Genomic DNA, 19,018 nt, shown 5'->3' on the forward strand with positions numbered 1-19,018 from the left:
TACCACTGTCTGTTTGCGTTTATGCCGCGCAATAGAAAAAAGACCAAAACGAAATAAATTGTGAACTACAAACCTATTCCCGTGGGTCGTTAGGTCAGACATCTCCTTTCATAACTTAGTGCAGATTCAAATTAAAGCATGCTTGTATAAAATATTCCCTTCTACTTCTGTTTTAATAAATAAGATGACTCATTTTTTTGAGATTGCTATAAAACAGGCTTGGAAAACCTATTTATTTTATTACTTTAATTATAAGTCCACTATAATATATCCATTTGAAATAGTTTCCTTTATATATATATATATATATATATATTATACATCCAAACATTAATATTTCCGTGCTAAAAAGCTACTACAACCCGGAATATTAACATCCTTAACACAATTATTTCCAGTGGTACTGAGACAACGTACAAAGTGTGCAAAGTGTAAACCAATATTAGCGATATAAAGTGTCTCACTTACTATGAACGAATAATAAGCTATGTCTATTATGAATATCCGGGCAAATATCATATGGTTTCACTGATCTTACTAAACCCGTACATCTAATTTATTTACAAAAGTGTTCTTTTTCTTAGTTCCATGACCATGTGGGTTTTACACTGGAGTAGATATCCATGTTACACGTTTCATTTGAATTAGGTTAGTGATATATGTCAATGTGCATCGCGGTGTCTTATTTTGTCTTTTTATGTTCATATTTCGAGGGCCACAAAACGTTAGATTGTTGTTTTCTATATACTTTCGAAAGATCCATAATGAATCATCATTTATAACCAATCATTTGTGTGCAATATGAATCCCGAATCTAACTTAATAAGCGCATTGACAATTTAGACTACAGAACTCTTGAATCAGTGTTTATGTTCAGTGTCCTGTTAGTCCAAACAGAGCGAATCTCTATTAACACGGGATAGTTGTGTTGAAAATGGACGAAGCAAATTTACGTCATCTGCATTCGATGGTGCCTGGTTATCGGCGAAGTTATGAAGCAACTATTACGTAATCTAAATGTGAATGTATAAACAAGTATACTTCTTATAGTTTTTGTATGCACTGATTCGAATCATAATAACGCCCAGCAGTGTCATGTAATGCAGATAGATTTAAAAAAATTAAAGCCCCTGTTATTCCTTCTTATTATTGTAAGTTTCAATTAGACTGTTTTGTTTAAAGACAGGAATAAATTAAGCAGTCTTTGGCTCTGAGTTTAATAATAAAAAATAAACGAAAAGTACAAGCCCAGTAGCCAATGACAATAATATTCAACCAAGGTATATAGACATATAGAAACAGGCAAAAAAATCTAGTAATCGTTCACATTAAAATCCACAAGACAACACAAATCATACAACCATGAAACTATCGTCATTAGTAAATGCAAGCGTAGACTTGGCACGTTCAGTGGAAACTGCAACTGTTTTGATACATTCTTTAAGTAACGTTTTGTCTCTTGATAAGTGATTGTTGACCTTTATTTTTTTGCTTTTAATGAAATGTTTAGGTCAAATAAGAGTTATTACTGGCCTGGTCGTTGTACTTTGAGTTATTTACTTCAACCGTTTACGAGCGATCGCCCGATAGAGGCACTTTTTTAAGGCATTAAGGATGTTAAACAATTGACACACAACATCAAAACACAGCAGTACGGATTCGAATAATAACATTAAAATAACATATATACATATATATGTAGGGGTATCTGCTTTTGAGAGGTCAGCGAAACAGGACGCCCCTGAATACCATTCTAAAATCTCCTAATGAAAAATACAAAATCAATACTATTTCAATGTTCTTCTTTTTGAAGTCTCAAAGAAACCAATTAACATAAACAGCACGAGTTGGCAACATGAGCGAAGTATGTTTAGGTAACAACATGCTTGACATAAAATGGAACTTAAAGACGTAGTAGACTGACCGATAAAAAACTGGGATAAAACCCTCTTTTTGGGGAAAACTCATAAACCACCACCCGTTCGTCATCCAGATTTACACGATTTTCTTATACCACGTCTGGCCTCATCACCCATACGCTCCTTAACAATGATGTATAGAAAACATACCATTTACATGATTCATGTTTACGTACTATATCAAGTTGTACAAGTGTAAATTACATCGCTATGTTCTTTGTAGACAAGTAAAAACAAAGTGGTCATTCATGTGATGAAATTACATAATGAAGCAAACATTTGAACATCATGATCGCAGATGGAAAGTACTACTTTTTTCTTTGATTGCTTACTTATTTCTTCTTTACCCTAGCATGTATTTTGGTATATATATACACACTGTCTGCCAGACAATCCCTCCACGAAATGTTGTGTCCTCGAGATACCGGGACAGCATTAGTGCAAACGCTGGATTATATCAAAATAAGCATATTATGTGTTGCATTGTTTTCTGCCATAGGTAAGAGAGGAATTGTAAATTTGCTGATGTGTGTACCTACACATTTTTGACATTTTTGTAGTGCCTTATTTTTCACTCATTGTCTAGAACTTTAGAATGACAAGCAACCTAAAATTGACATAATCATTGTAACAATTTAAATTCATTTTTCATAATTCATAGCGTTTTACGTTATATATTTACTTCAAATTAAACTGTAGTGATATAGATTTTTTTAGATGAAATATTTGGTATTCGCATGCATTGCCCATGGGCAATACTAATAATGGCCCTTGCTTTTGTGACAAAGGTAGCAAGTGGCGACAACGCTATGAACACATTTACAGTTTAAAAGAAATTTCCAAAATTGTGTTAATAACAAATTGCAATTGAATTGATATTGCGATAATTATACTTTCAGTTTGTAGGAGTAATATCTTGTTTGCATTTTAAGTGTCAACTATCAAAGTACGTTGCAAATATGTTGAACAAAACAAAACAAGAAGTTATGGTTAGTTATCATCTGGTAACTCTCCAAACGCAGCGATCCTGGATCAAATTGCCAACACATTTTGTAAGTGATCGTTGTTAACTTCGGTGAAGATTTTAAATCGATAAGCTTGCAGTTTTTCTTGTATCAAGTCTAATGTTTTCGTAGGTTTCGAGTTCGGCCGTAGGTTGTCTCTGGTTGGTGTCCTGATGTCTTTGTGCAAAATCTGTGAAACAAGATTTTCAATAATATTACTAACAGCATGACTGTTTATTTCATCTACATTGTGTTGTTCCAATTGTAACTGTTTGTTTTGCTGATTATTATAGATAGGTATAGATATAGATAGAACTAGCAATTTGAAAAAAAACGGTAGAATATTACAGATAATATTAAATCAATGAAACAATTCCACACTAAGTCATACATGTCTTCGAAACTATACTAGTCCTGTGAAATGGCCGTTTTCATAAGCCTGCCTTACATGTTGTTTGGAAAATAAGCTGTCTTTATCATGTAGATCGGTAAATCAAAGAATGGACCAGTATACATTAGGTGATTTTAATGACTTTTAGAATATATTTACGAAATAAATGAACCAAAGGTCAACTTAGTTTTCATAACTAATTAGTATCAATGATTACTTACTTCTCACTCTCATAATTATAAAGTAAAGTGAGTTAAACCACTAGGTAACGTTTTTACTTGGAACGGGACTTATGTTATATAAATGATATCTTCTTTTCAACACTAATGTGAAAACCAGGAGGACAATTTGAGTAGTAAACTTCAAAGAAAAGTCCGTCATGGCTTAAAAGACATAGTACATTCTAGTTATCAGATGTACAGTTATGTAAATTTTAGATGCCTGATGACAATTTCACGTCCGCATTGAATAAAAAATACGAACTGCAATAACGTTAGTTAAATTTCAGTGATTAAATTTGCAGTAGAATTCATCAATCTTCGCCACTCGTTAAAATACATTTTTCTATGACACTCGTTAAATAAAATACGATCTTACACTGAAATAAACAAATATCCTATATTTCTTTGTTTAATGAATAACGAAGAATTACATAATATTAACATAGCACAAAAGCAGTTACGTATATGATTGAACGTTAAATTTATAATATATAAGAACTCTTTTTGAATATTTATTTCTTTAGTTTTATAGCGTTTCCAGCGTTTTTTCTTAATGCCAGTGTGTCATTTTAAGGAGCTTGTTTTAGTGTAATTATTCCGATTTCAAACCAAAAAGTGTAAAATGTGAGCATAATGATTATTTCGATCATTAAAAAGTAAAGAGTTTAAATCAGAGCTCTGCTATAAATGATCATTTAAAAATGTGACATAAATAGTTCTGTTTTGCTAAAAGTAGTTAATAACGATATTTAAAACTGTCCTTTTTTAGGCATTGATTTATCCAATTTTGCTGTTAAGTGTTTCATTATTAAATGAGAGCATAAATCACTCCGAACGAAGTTTTTTTTTTATCAAAACGCCAAAAACATCTAAACATCTTTGAGTGAAGCGCTTTATTGCACAACTTATTCAATTCACATAAATGGTCCATGTTTTTAATGATAAACTAATAATTTGAAATTAAAATAAATAATAAACTAATGGTTTTATCTTCACTTAAAAGTTCATTAAATGGGCCTCTAACGCAACGAAGAGTGTCCTGAAAAATTGTAGGAATTGTATTTCATGATTCGGCTTGGATGGTTCGAGTCACAGGATCACCTGACCTTTTAAAGGGTATAAATACATGTTAAACAAACGCTGTTCTTAGAAAACAACTTTGTTAAAATATTAAAAGGCATGATTCCGGAAAATCGGTTTTAATTATATAACATGGCCTGTTTAAACTGCTACTCTTGGAATCAACGGTTGTTGTTTTTTCAAATGAATTTATGTACCAGGAAAGACTTCGGCACCAGAAATATTATCAAGATTTCTCATTCCACGGGTGAGATTGCAGACCAAATCTAATATAACTATGTTAAACGATCGAATTTAAATTCCCTTTATTTTGTTACCTTCTACCTGCTACGTAAAGGTATATGATCGTTATAAATGGACTGAAAGCTGCCTTGTTTGAATGATTTCTTTCCTGTTTTCCGTCTTTGCACTAAGTTTAAGTTTAAGTACGTTAACAAACAAAATAAGCTTTAATGACCATGCGGATAATTTATAATACATCGTCGAATTTAGCTAGGACCGCTTAAACTGTACTTACATGAGCACGAGCTCTGTGTAGTCTTAAATGATATGAGAACCTATGCACTATTTCATTTTGCCCTATTGCAGAATATTCATTTTCAGATTAATCAGTTTTATCGTTTTTATCCGAAATATATGATACATACTATACATCATGTTTTTACACATATACTGTAAGTATACCAAAATAATGGGTAATATCATGTACCAAAAAGCAGACCTGTTTATAGCATTTGATAGCATTTTCAATGATCATCGAAATTTTAATTCATTTGCCACACTCGTTTAAAGTGGTTTCGTTTTTCCTTTGCAAAATAGGTTTTGTTTTAAACTGAGCACTGAATGATTTGTTTTAACTAGTGACCATGTTGCACTAGCCCTGGTTTAATGGATATCTCATATTATGCATACAATATGATGGGAAATATAAGAAGCTGACAAAAGCTGCACTTCGTAAACACTGTCTAAATATTAGGGCGGTCCATTCGATCTAAGTATATTTAGAAAATATTAAGATGTACGGACTAGAAACTTTGATTATCAATTGGTTTTGGCTCTATATTACTGGTTCCGTCACATCTATGTATTTAAGGCTGATCAAAGAAATACTTTTGAAAGAAGGTAGCTCTTTTTTGTTATACACACATTTGACCTGGGTAGGGCTCTGCCGACTTTCGCTTGGTTTTGAGCCCGTATAAAAATTATTACGTCATCAATATGTGCGATGCGAAACTTAGAACGCTTTTACAAAAAAATACTCATTCCTTCAGCTGATGTTTTGCAACTAAAACAGATAAGATTTTGTGCCTACCCAGTTCAGAATAATCTCTTTCGCCCGTGTATCCAAGAGTCGTTAACCCTTCGTACCTGAAATAAATCCACTAGCAAGTCAATTTAAGTTGCTTAAACCTTTCAATGTCTGTTCCATATAGTCTTACATGTTATTGCATTTTATTGCTTTTAGCCAAATTGGCTTAGTTTAAACGGCTATACACTTTTGAGGATATTTAAAGCATGGATAAACTTTACAGCGTTCACAAATCTTACCTTATTTCCCCATTCTTGACATCGCCGTCCTTAATGTCAAAATCTACAACAATATTGCAAAAGAATAATAAAAAAACTATATACGTATTGTTTGGTATACCTTTCCGAATATTTGAAAATGACGTATTTTTCGGAAAGAGCCATTGCAAAACACAATCACTGAACAGTTGGTTTGACACTCTCACAGATATACCATTTTTACAATATTTTTATATTTTGTCTTAGAAAGAGCAACTTTTGCGTATATATCTGCAAAACAATGATACAAGATTGCTGACAAAAATCCGATCGTATATGTTTATATTACCGTTCGAATATTAATGTTTCATGGCTTAAACCGTTACTATACTATTTGAACGCCTTGGCTCTAATAAAATAAGTGGACATAAGAACAGTGTGAGTAATTTCATATTGAATATTATTATTTAATAGCCACTTTGTCATAAGAAATATTATTTGTTAATTATAGAAGTACCAAGAGTATAGTTCATGTCTCCTAATCAATTTCTATCAAATCATCATACTAGTTTAAAACAAAACTCTTAAATACCTAGGTCAGACGTTTCGGTAGGTTTTCTTTTCTGACATATGGCAAGGTTGTCGTACCTGAAATAAACAACAAATTCGATACATATTCAATAAATCAATCTAAGTGTGCATAGTAAATGCCATTTTACTTACCTATTGTGATCATTTTCTAGTTTTGATATATTCCGAGTATCATCTTTGATGGTACTTTCGTCTCTCGGTCGGTCAATTTCTGAAATTGAGAAACCATAATGACAAAACTGAGATATCTGGTAATTGTGAGTTATTGGTGGTAACAATAGACCAGAACCACACATGTTTCATGCGCGATATGTTATTAAAGATTAGCCCAAGTGATATTTTTTGTATCAGATAATTGCTTCTTCTGTTGGAGTCTCCCTTGATTTTCTCGTAAATGTTATGGTTTAAGCTAACCCCAAAATATCCCTAGAATGATATATGAACACAAGAGGAGTGATATGGCGGATTGTTCAGTCATGCTAGTTTCATTTTTTTTATAATTAATGATCGTCGATGGTGTTCCATATTGGTAAGTATCGAATTCAATAAATGAGTTTATTTTCAGATGCGTTTTTTTCCTTTGTGTAATGCATTTGGTAATGTTTCTATATTCGCATAAAAGTGACTAGCAAGAGTTTTGAGTTAAGAAAACATGGTGGTCACACTATTTGTTAAAGTTTGCTGCAGTAACAACGATAATCAGTGAGTAAACCTGCCAGCCGAATGCAAGGACTCTGTTTCAAAGACATGGAAATGCTGTTGTTCGTGTTGAGGTTGTTATCGTTGTTTTAGTTCTTGTTGTTGTTGGTGGTGATTTTGTTGTTGTTGGTATTGTTGTTGTTGTTATATTGCCAAAAGTTTCAATTTTATGAATAACATGTATGTTTCATTATCTTTTACACGGGCTACTAAACACTAAAATGGTTAGTTCGATAGACTGCCATTACTATAATGTGAGCTAGTGATAATGATAACATGGCACCATTGTGATGTCATAACTATAAGGAATTATCATATATTATGCATACAATTTTTGCACATACCAAAAATAACGGAATTTAAATAATGAATTTTGACCTCTTCTGTGTCTTATGGGGAAGATTTTCATTAAGTGCTGAGAACACGAATCTACAAAAGGAGAGTTCAGGTACAATGTCGAGATGGTTCAAGATGATAAGACGTTCAAATGAGAACATAGTTGAAATACAGAGAACTAGGAACGATAGGCTGAGTTGGGTTTTAATAGACTTACATATTAATAAAAAAAATGATCCCATGGTCAGGATTGGAACAGATATACTAGCTGACTTTTTTCTATAATCATTCTCAATGATTATTTAACGTAATGCAAAATAGGCAATAATAGTAGAAGTCAATGGCCGGCGCTAAACTCTAAAGTCAAACATATCTTAAACTTGAAAGACGATATGTACCTAATGAAATAAAATCACCATAAATAACACGATTATGCCGTGTGATATACTTACCGCAACGACTTTGCCGTTTTCTATAGAAGTAAGTAGTAAGCAAAACCGCTGCAAGTATCAAAGTACAAACAGCAGCAACTGTACCACCTATAATTCCTGCAGTACCATTGTCATCATTGGGCTCAGAGTTACCTGGAAAACATTTCGGCGTACATTTAATTCTTTTTGCATATTAATAACTTGAACTTATAACATTTTAACATTTTCAAGAAAAAAACTACCACAGTCGTAGACAAACTCTTGTCAACGATTAAGTCAATGCATTGTGTCTTGCAGTAATATCTTAATTTAACGCTTAAGCAAATTTGTTGAGGGTATGTTTTTTTGTGGTGATTGTATTTGTGCATGCAGTGTGAGTTTGTTTTTGGTATTTGTATTGGTATATATAAGGTTAATGTGTTTGTGTCTATAGTTCATTGTCGTTTGGGCTCTTTCCTTGCTCCCATAAACAGGATTTTTTTAATTATCCCTGTATGTTCCATTGTATTATTGCTGTCCATGAGTATATATATCTGGTCCAGGTTTTAAAACAGCACATGCAATTCTTGGTATCAAATTGCCTGTTTATAATGGCTCGTTCACGGTTTTGTAAAACGCACTTTTTTGTATGACGGAATAAAGTGTAGCAAATCAATAGGAGTGTTAAAATTAAGGTACTGACGGCTTGAACTCATCAACAACTTTTGATATATGCTCACATATTGGCTTTGAGGTTTATTATTTTGAAAAGCGTTAGTAAAACATTAGAAAGGCAATTAAACATGTTTGTGCATGAGTCCTTGTGGATGTGAGATTGTGTTGTCAGTTTTTAATTATTCCTTGACTATACACTTTTCAGCAATTTCGGTATCGAAGAGTAAAATAGTGATTTTATAAGTGCTTTCAGATGCATTACCAGGGAAAAAAATTGTTACCAAACATGAGTCCCTTTAAAATAGTACCATTTAATTAGTTTTGTACTGTACGCCTGTTAAGTAAATCGTTTTGTCTCATAAAGTGCCCAAAACACTTTCAGTTAAAATACGTGTGTCTGAATAGGAATATATATGCAAAAAGCTACAGAAACATGCTCAGTAGCAAAAAGTTTAAACATAAACCCGGTTTAGTGGCAATGGGCAAACGCCAAAGACATAGAACACAAATTCACAAACAAGAAACATAGAAAGCACAAAACTCTACAAACAGCACAGTGCATAAATACTATATATATATATATATATATATATATATATATATATATATATATATATATATATATATATATATATATATATATATATATATATATATATATATATATATATATATATATATATATATATATATATATCTACTACAGATATTAAGGCGACCATATATATATTAATCTAGGCATTATGGGGACCGCTGGATTAAGGCGACAAAAATTGGTCTCCTTAATATTTTCAGTCCAGATTTGATGTATCAAATGTCAATAAAAATGTCCATTGACAGTAAGTTGATAAGCTTGAATGTTTATTTACGAGATCATTTCATTGTTTTAAATCTTATTATCTTTTAATATTAAAAAAAATATTCTTAAACTTTTGTGTGTGTATATTTGTGTATCCATAAAAATAGCTATTAAGGCGACCAGGGAAAAAATCATAATTTTGGTCAAAAATAGCTATATACTAAGCATTTTTTATTTGTTTTACTTTATTTAAAGCCTATTGTATATTATCCCGAAGTTTTATTCCATAAAAAACAGAAATAAGGAAATTCGATATTTCGTGTACCACCAGCATCCAAATTTTCAAGTATACAGAAATTTAACTTTCCGGAATATAACGGAAATTTTCCGGGTATCTCCGTGGTACCATCTCCGTGCAATTATGCAGTATGGCGTTCATCTCTTACGGAAAGAGAATGGTAACTTGGTAAGTGTTTAAAATACATATTCAACGTTTTTTTCGTTTATTTTTATGACTTTTGTACAGTAGTATAAATCGTCTACCCTTTGGATGAAAAGCAAATGATTTATCCGGATTTTGTTCATCCGAAACTAAGTCACTAGTATCAACATCCGGTGTAATTTTTGCTTGTATTTTGGAGAAACTCGATTGATTTCTAGCAAACTTGGTTTACCACTACATCGTCGCTTATTATTATTTGGTATGTTCCAATCTAAAAAGGGATTTGCTCCCTTAACATCTCAGATTTTAATAAATAAAGACGAAATGATACAAATGCCTTACATTTTGTTTGTCAATGTCATGTCATTAGTGTCTTAAATTCTCATATTTGATAATAAATGCAACAATAAAATATTTCCCTTATTCTGCCACAGTTATGCACCAGTCAATTGTAACCATGGCCCCCAGGCAGGTCTTGTTTATACCGGGGATAGCAGGGGAAATAGGCCATGTTTTTACGTTCCAGGTGGACCGGCAGTGCTGAGTGAATGCGGTGTTATTTTTTTTTGCGCTGAAAACGGGGAATGGGCCTAACCTAGGATGTCCCCAGGGGCATTTGACGGGGATCTGGTCATTTCGTAACCTTACCATTTCGTAACTGCTGAATCTTGGTTATTTCGTAACCATTTTGTTAGTCAATTCGTAACCGCCAAGAAATCAATTGCTCATATGGTAACCACCATTTAACAAGGTGATAAATAGTACACTTAGCACCTCGTTAAGTGTATTGTTCGAACCTGGATGTATATGGCACAGCAACCAAGACACCAATTGGGAGACATTACTCAAATTCTCACTAGTAACAAGCCAATAATTTATGTTACTCAATAGTTATTATATATATATATATATCATGCTAAATTAGAAATGATTTGTTATACTACCAAAATATGTTAATTATTTTCTTACATTTTGCTTACTTATAAACAATAATTTAAGACTGATCGCGATGTATTTTTGAGTAAAATTACGTTTACATAAATGATCATTCTTGACCTATTTCATTGACTATATTTGTTTGAATTGTTTTAAAACGAACAAAATTGTGTTCTGTTCTTTTCTCAATTGATCCATATTCTGCATACTTTATATCCGAAACCAACAAAAAACAGCCTAAAATTATTAGTTATGGTACAGTGGAAACTCAATAAACTGGATCTCCACAAAACCGGAATGCTCGGGATACTGGAATTTTATCAGAGTCCCGGTTTTCCCCTTCTATTATCAATGTAAAAAAATCCCTACAAAACCGGAACCCCGGAATTCCGGATACCGGACAAAAAATCGAGAAAATTTGTTAGTTGTCAACGTAATTTTGCCTTACAAAACTGGACGTTTTGTTCAAACATGTCAAAATAATTATGTGTATTAGGAATTCGTGAATCACGTGTCACTTTGTTTTGACAGCCGGTACGTCTTTAAATATTACACCTGTGATGTTATGTTAACATGATAATCGATAATGATGATTGCGCTGTGGATTGACTGTCGTGCGATAATCAAACGATAATCGAGAGAGATGGTTTATTTTGAATACATGTTCAATAAGCCACATGGCCCGTGAGAAAAACAAAATACACGATTTAACATTAACAAATGACATAGCAAGTGGAGCACGTAAGGCTTGTTTAAATTTTACTATAGATTTTACAGCTAACGAAGGACATGGTAAGAGACAACGTAATACTTAAAGGTGCAAGTCGACATCATATACGGAGAAGGTGTTCATATACCTATACTACTACATACAGTGTCAACAAAGTGCAACATAGAAATCTGAGAAAAGTGAAATTTTTACACATTGTACATTTACACATTTCAAAAACGAAATTATCGATCTTCAATACATACAAATCAAAGGACAAATTTACCAATACATAAAATGAAATGTAAGGCAACATATTAACAGTAAAAACAACAAGAAGAAAAAAATGGAAAAAAGAAGGTTGTTTATATTTGTAAACTTTTTCTAAATTTTAAAGCCTTATCTACGTATGTGCATAACTTTCTGAGTTTAGTAATATTAGTACTTTCGAAGAGTTGTTTAAGTTTATACATACTTGGATTGGACCAATAATATTTTGCAATGTATCTTTTACGGAGTTCAGTATATAAATTACATTCTATCACAAAGTGATATTCGTCTTCCAATTTATTGCATGTAATACACTTTCTGTCTTGCCGTGGAATACAGTTTGGACGATGCCATCGACCTGTTTCAATAGACAGATTATGAGATGAAAGAAGTAACCTAGACATTGCTATGGTTAAACTATTACATACGTTACATTTTAAATAATACTGAAAGCCAAAGGAAACAATGGATTTAAAGAAAGTGCTGCGTCAAACGATATCAAACTAATAATCAAACTTGTAAAAAGAAAATTGATTAAAACATTTATTTGTTTGTTGCAGAAAATAAAGAACTAGAAACGGTTTTTTAGTGATCATTTTGAAGGGTTGTTTTATCTAAAGACTCTATGATTGAATCAAATTAGAGCCGTGCGTTAATTAAACTATCAAACATACTAAACAAGCATTAAATTACGAGAGTTGTTTTATTTCAAGACTTGGAAAAAAGATGGTTATAAAAACGCAGAAATGTTTAATTATGCTTATCACTTTTGCAAGTGCTTTAATCATGTCTCAACCTCCGTCTAAAAGTCGGTGAATTGAACTGTCCCTAGAGGACAAAAGCCTTTAAAGGTTAACTCAGTTAATATAATGAGTAAACGTACTCCGTACATCGAATCCCCATTAAACCGGAATCCTCACTAAACCGGAAATTTTGCCCAGTCCGGACCTTGTCCGGTTTAGTGAGTTTCCAATGTATTAATTTCCAATAACAAGTTACAAAATTAAACATATGGGCACATTTTTAATACAATAAGCATATAAAAAGCGCATACTCTCATTCGTCAAACTCACTACATGTTACAATACTTCTATGCAATTTAAAAAAAAATGAAATTCTAAAGTTATATGGTCTATATATTTAAAAAATATTGGCTTAAGGTCACAATTCCTCTCAATGGTAGAACATCTATGAATTAAAAAATTATTACATTTAATATTCAGCCTACTTATAATATTTCCTTCGCAACATAAAAAAATAGCTAGTGTGAATGTTTCTATTTGTCATAGTTTCAGAGCTTATTGGCAAATCGCACTACACTATTAGGAATAAAGAAGGAATACAACTACTAGATTTAACTTTTTTTATGTTGTTATTTTTATGTTTTATACTTACAGTAAACTTATTTTGTAAATTCAAATGGTATTAAATTAATTCCTCATAATTATAGGAGCCAACGGTTAAGATATAACCATTCGATTTCTTAACGGTTACGAATTGACTAACACAATGGTAACAAAATGACCAACAATGAGCGGTTACCAAATGACCATAATTCATTTGACAGGGCTTTTACCAGCTGTTTGTCTGTGCAGAGCGGGAATTTTACCTGGGATTGGCTGGACCGAAAGTCAAAGTCCCCGCTATTAGCAGGACCTTGGGGGCCCATGCTGCAATTGACTGTTGCATTATTTGGATTTTTTCTTAACTTTACGACACGCCCCCCTACAGTATTTTATAGTCAAGTTTAGTAACATTTATTTACAGAAATTGGATAACAAGTAAAGTAAACTGTACTGAGCTTTTGAACAAACCTACATACTTATAAATCAAAATTGATATTTTAGGGTCTGCACTGAATAAACCCAAAATGTTAGTTTTGATTTGCTAAATTTGAACAGTATTTAGTCTATCCACACAAAATTTACAGGATCATCAGATAACAAATTTTCTAAAAATTCTCTGTTTGCCAAATAGGGAAGACAGGTTAAAGTGGGGTTAAAAGGTTGCTATCTGTGACCAAAAAATACTGTTCAAAATTGTGAGTATTCATTTATCTTTCGTTCAGTAAAGAGCATGCAATGGCATAGTGGTTGGATTAGATAATCTGACAGCGGTGCTGGACATCAGGAGTTCAAATATTGTTGTGAGTTCAATGTACCAAAAGAATACCTTTGGAATACACAATTATCTATAAAAATGGCAGAGCAAATTGCCCATATTGTAGTAATGTCTTAGATCCAGCTTGGATAACTTGGACACAGTAAGCGGTTCACACCAAGGGAAATTCTCAGATAAAACAGCGCTTATGAACTTGAACATTACATTTTTCATTGAGACAAAGAAAAAACATTATTGCTGATCTTCTGAAAACAAATCTTGGATTTAAACTAATCACCAACAAAAATATATGCATTTTAATCACACAATTTAAACAACCGCGCCACAGATCTTATCTGTATGTTTAGGGTTTTTAAAATTTAGCAGTTAAATATAGATTAGCATACTGGTAGGTCTGGTTGGTCTGTTGCTTTAGATGCTAAGTAAAATAATGTCATTGATTTCATCACTATTTCTATTAAAATATCGGTTTTCTTCTTCAGAGCTTCTCACATTTGCACCAATTTTTTACCATTTGAATCATAAAAAGATAACAAACAAACACGGATGGAACATTTGAAAATACAATTCAGTTGGTTTCTATTTTCATGCTCATTTTTGCTTGAAATTATTCTGCTTGAATGTGATTTTTGTTGCTTAAATTTGAACTTAACTCTTTGTGAATATTTAAGGAATGTAAGGGGTCAGATTTCAGATTGCTCATTATTTCTGGAACACTAAATACTTTATTTGATTGTGTACACTGCACTTTCTTGTTAAGCATTCATCCAAATCTTTTGGGTAAATATTGGCAGAAAAACTGCTTTTAGATTTATACTGGTCATCAAAACCGGCACTGACAAAACATAAGACATGTTTAATTAATGTGCAGGAAAGAGGTTTAAAGGTGTCCGCTCACAACGAAAATTAATGCTTGCGGATCACAGTACCCCTTCAAGTAGTTCTTGAAAAAAAATGATTCTCTCACATTGTATCCTTGTATGTATTTTCAAGTGTACACATGATTTATATAAGTTTGTACAGTTTTAGTTTTATTTAAATTTAAAATTTTGACTTTTTTTTTAAAGATTTGCCTGCCCCTGTCTAAACACTTAAATTCTTGGTCTTTGGACTATTGTCTGCAACCCCCCCCCCCCCCCCCCCCCCCCGGACACGCAATACAATTCGTGTTTCGCTGATCTGTTGGCTGGGATCAGATCATCCATTTGGGGATTTAGATATGTTACCCCAGCCAACAGGCTGCATGTTTAATTTACTCAATACTAAGCTTTGTTTTAGTGCGAACATCAACATGTTTATCTAATTGCAGTTGCTGCTTGGACGACAATAAAGTTAAGTCAGCAACCGTCTACCAGACTGCAAGATTCATCTCTTCCAAAGGATGTCGTACCTTTCCAGGTGGGTGTGCATTGATTGATTGATTGATGAGTTTGTGTAAATGAATAACTGTGAAACCATAACCAAATGTTGGGCTGTAAAGGTGTGTATGTGCATGCTTCACATATTCTCCGTCCTTTTGGCATACTGGACCGTCATCAGACACTCTGCCATGAATGTTAGAGAGTTTAAAGCTATTTCTTATTTTCCTGTGTAACTATATTGATGTTAGATTAAATTTACGCCGCCGTGTTACTGAGTAACAATTTGAAATTGGGCCAAAATCATCAAGCTAGAGCTTTGCATAATCTTTTTCAAACTTCTGCGAGATTTCTGCCCTTGACAATATTTGCTCGCAGCCCCCCTTAAAGTTGCACTTCGTTCAGTATTTGAAAGCTTACGGATACACTTTTTTGTTAATTTGAGATCTTAATGTGGCTACTTCTAAGTAAATAGATGCTCAAAGTAACTAGATGCTCTGGGTGTTCACTGGGTGACAAAGGCTACCAGTATTGGTTGTTTCTTTTTTCTGAAAAGATGTTTCTAGTGAATTGCCCAGTTGCAGTGGTTTTGACGCCACAGAACCAGCATAGCTCCATGACAGATATATATGTTTTCGTCATTGATGTCAGTACTGCTGTATTGGAGGCCTCACAATTTCTGTGTGGAAATGTCATCTGATACACTCATAACGGCGTATTTCTAGCATAGCTTTCATAAGTGCATGGCCATTCTCTGTCATTTTCAGATACACTGTGTTTTGTGTGGATAAGAAATGCAGAGTGGTACCACCAATCACCTAAGCCACCATTCCCCTAACAGACAATAGGCTCATGGGGACAGTTCCTGCAATTTACAGAAAAGCTCTCAATTGTAGCCCTACGAACTTCAGGTAAGCGATAAATCTGGACTTCAAGATATCTCTGTACTCACTGTAAGTTTATACTTCATTTGAACAAAACATAGGGCCGAATTCAGAACAATCACTCTCACTCACACTCAATGAGTTAATCCTCTGTAATCACATAACGGTCGAGATATTTTCGAGTGAAAGGTATATCCGTATTCACAGGTGTGAGTGAGACTCAAGTGTTTTGCGTGAGTGGGACATTTGTGAGTGCTCGGCTAGGCCACTTGAACCGCCCTCGAGGATTGGTTGTGAATAGGAATTGAATGAGTGTATGTGAAAAAAGTACATGGCAAGTAGAAAAGATGAAATATATCAAATATTTGGAACAAATAAGGGACATGCTCGTTCCCAGACAATATTTAAGAGACCGGGATAATCCATTGAAGTACATGTTCATTCAATAACGTGGCCATCTATAAACAAAACAAATTCAAAAGGATGCGCCTATCATATATTTGTTTTGTTTCGCAATGATCTTGAACCCCCAGCAATGTTGATGTTTGCAATTCATCAATGGCTGCAAAGACAGGCAGCTAAAGGTACGTGAAGTTAGCATCCTAGCGGCATGAAGTTAGCGGCCTAGCGGCGTGAGGTTGACGGACTAGCGGCCTAAATTTGTTATCTATTTCAAGGTTCAATGGTTTAAATGGAAAATAAAATCAATGTTTTTAGTCGTACATTAGCGGCCTTAATTGTTTTTTACTTCAGAGCATTTTTATATGAGTTTTCTTTTAAAACAATGCTAAAATAATTGTTTTCCTATGCAAAATACATCACGCTTGAGCGGTCTTGCGGCGTGAACTTGGCGGCCTGGTGGCCTAGCGGCCTAAAAATCCCCAAAACTCAATCCAGCAGCCCATGAAAAGGGGGAAATGCTGATATTCGCTAAAGGATGTTGATTTATGAAAAGGACATTTAATTTATCATTGTTTTAGAAAAGAACGCATATAAAATGCTTTGGAATAGGAAACAATTTTAGGCCGCTAGTCACATGAGGCGGCTAGGCCGCCAGGCCGCTAACTTGACGCCGCTAGGCCATTTCATAGCGTGGTAAGGGAATTGATATGTATTTTCCAGCCTACTTTCAGCTGGATTATTATTACTATTATTATTATTATTATTATTATTATTATTATTATTATTATTATTATCATTTTCATCATCATCATCATAATCAGCAGCAGCAGCAGCACCACCACCACCAGCAGCAGCACCACCAACACCACCATATCATCATCAACATCATCATTATTATTATTATTATTATTATTATTATCGTCATCTTCATCCATTTTCCCCTACATTTCTTGAGTTGTTTTTCACTCCGAGGTGTTATTTCCCCATAAGAAGTAGATTCATTCGCTAATTCTATCCATCTGCTATTTTTTCAACTTCCATATATATTTTCAAACGCCCAAGACCGCTTTATGTAGAATACAAAAGCAAGATTATATATGAATACATATTTAAATTACGTGATACAATGGAAAACGGCTACATATTTAAAACAGCAACAACAACGACAACAAAAAACATGCATTTAAACGTATTTTGCAACAGTTATTTACAACCCAAAACGTTTATTTTTATTAACCAATTGTTTTAAAATGTAAATTCAGTTTCAGAATAACACTTATTATCATTTGTTTGTTGCCATAACTAACAATAAGGTACTCAAATCTCAAATAAACATATGTTTACAATGTATAATGTAAACATCACCATAGTCAAACAGATAATCCGATATGATCATGTAAACATACGTGTATAATTATATACTGTATTGCTCACTTGATGAAGTGGAGTGTTAGCGAGGCGTGTGAATACGAACAGATCACTTGAGTGTCACTCCCCATATTCCACTCAAGTGATCATTTGAGTGTCCCTTACGGGAATGTGGTTGGAGTGTGAGTGAGAGTGGATGTTCTGAATTCGGCCCTTACAATTTCAGCATCAAAATCCAGGTTTAGATCCCAGACCGAACTTTGTCTCCTTCATTAAACTTAATTTCAGATGTTCTATAAGCCACATACATGTTCACTACTTATGACGGATAAGAACTTTCGCAAATTGATTATAAATGCGTTTTCCCAGATTTACACCCTCCTCTTGCAGATACTGCCGATGGTGAAGCTTGGGTGCACCGGGCCGGTTTTCCAGCCGTGTGGAATCAACCAGCTGAACTGGGGCCGGGAATTATATAAGACTCCTTAGCAGCATGGTGAGCTTTTGCGTATTTATTTCCAGGCTCATATACCCGGCCAGACTTCTGCGTTTAAGCTTTCCTTCGTCATTTTTTTAAATAACGTATCTCAAGTCTTTCAATGAAATCACAACTGTGACACCTTTGGAGACTAGATTTAAATTAAGGAACCATTATGTGTAGAAAGCCTTTTGGGTGATTTAAAATCAAATTAGTAAACAGGATTCTCATGGTTCATGGTTTATAATTGGCCTTGTGGACCTTTCATTCTTTACTTTGGTAACAGCCGCTTAAGTATGTAAGAAGGGGGGGGGGGGGGGGGGGGCATCTGCTGTGATCATGCGCAAAGAGCTGCACCTGTCGTGATTAAGCGCTAAGATCTACGCTTTGTCGTGATCAAACGCTAAGAGCTTCGTCTG

The 19,018-nt window shown here is 33.6% G+C and overlaps 2 long non-coding RNA genes across 3 annotated transcripts; one reads left to right on the plus strand and one right to left on the minus strand.

Annotated features, from left to right (window-relative positions):
• Positions 1–1,254: 1,254 nt before the first annotated feature.
• Positions 1,255–8,331, minus strand: LOC128235355 (uncharacterized). 2 transcript variants are annotated; one of them, XR_008261197.1, is made up of 6 exons: positions 8,200–8,331; positions 6,845–6,923; positions 6,714–6,769; positions 6,164–6,206; positions 5,928–5,983; positions 1,255–3,113 (listed from the first exon to the last, which is right to left on the minus strand). It is a non-coding gene; the product is annotated as an uncharacterized LOC128235355 (long non-coding RNA). The 2 variants fall into 2 exon arrangements; XR_008261196.1 differs by having other exon boundaries at positions 6,714–6,923.
• A 7,101-nt stretch (positions 8,332–15,432) lies between these two features.
• Positions 15,433–18,571, plus strand: LOC128236036 (uncharacterized). The gene is made up of 3 exons (XR_008261224.1): positions 15,433–15,507; positions 16,235–16,378; positions 18,512–18,571. It is a non-coding gene; the product is annotated as an uncharacterized LOC128236036 (long non-coding RNA).
• Positions 18,572–19,018: the final 447 nt, after the last annotated feature.

The sequence above is a fragment of the Mya arenaria genome, chromosome 5 (assembly GCF_026914265.1).
Source record: "Mya arenaria isolate MELC-2E11 chromosome 5, ASM2691426v1".
Lineage (NCBI taxonomy): Eukaryota > Metazoa > Mollusca > Bivalvia > Myida > Myidae > Mya > Mya arenaria.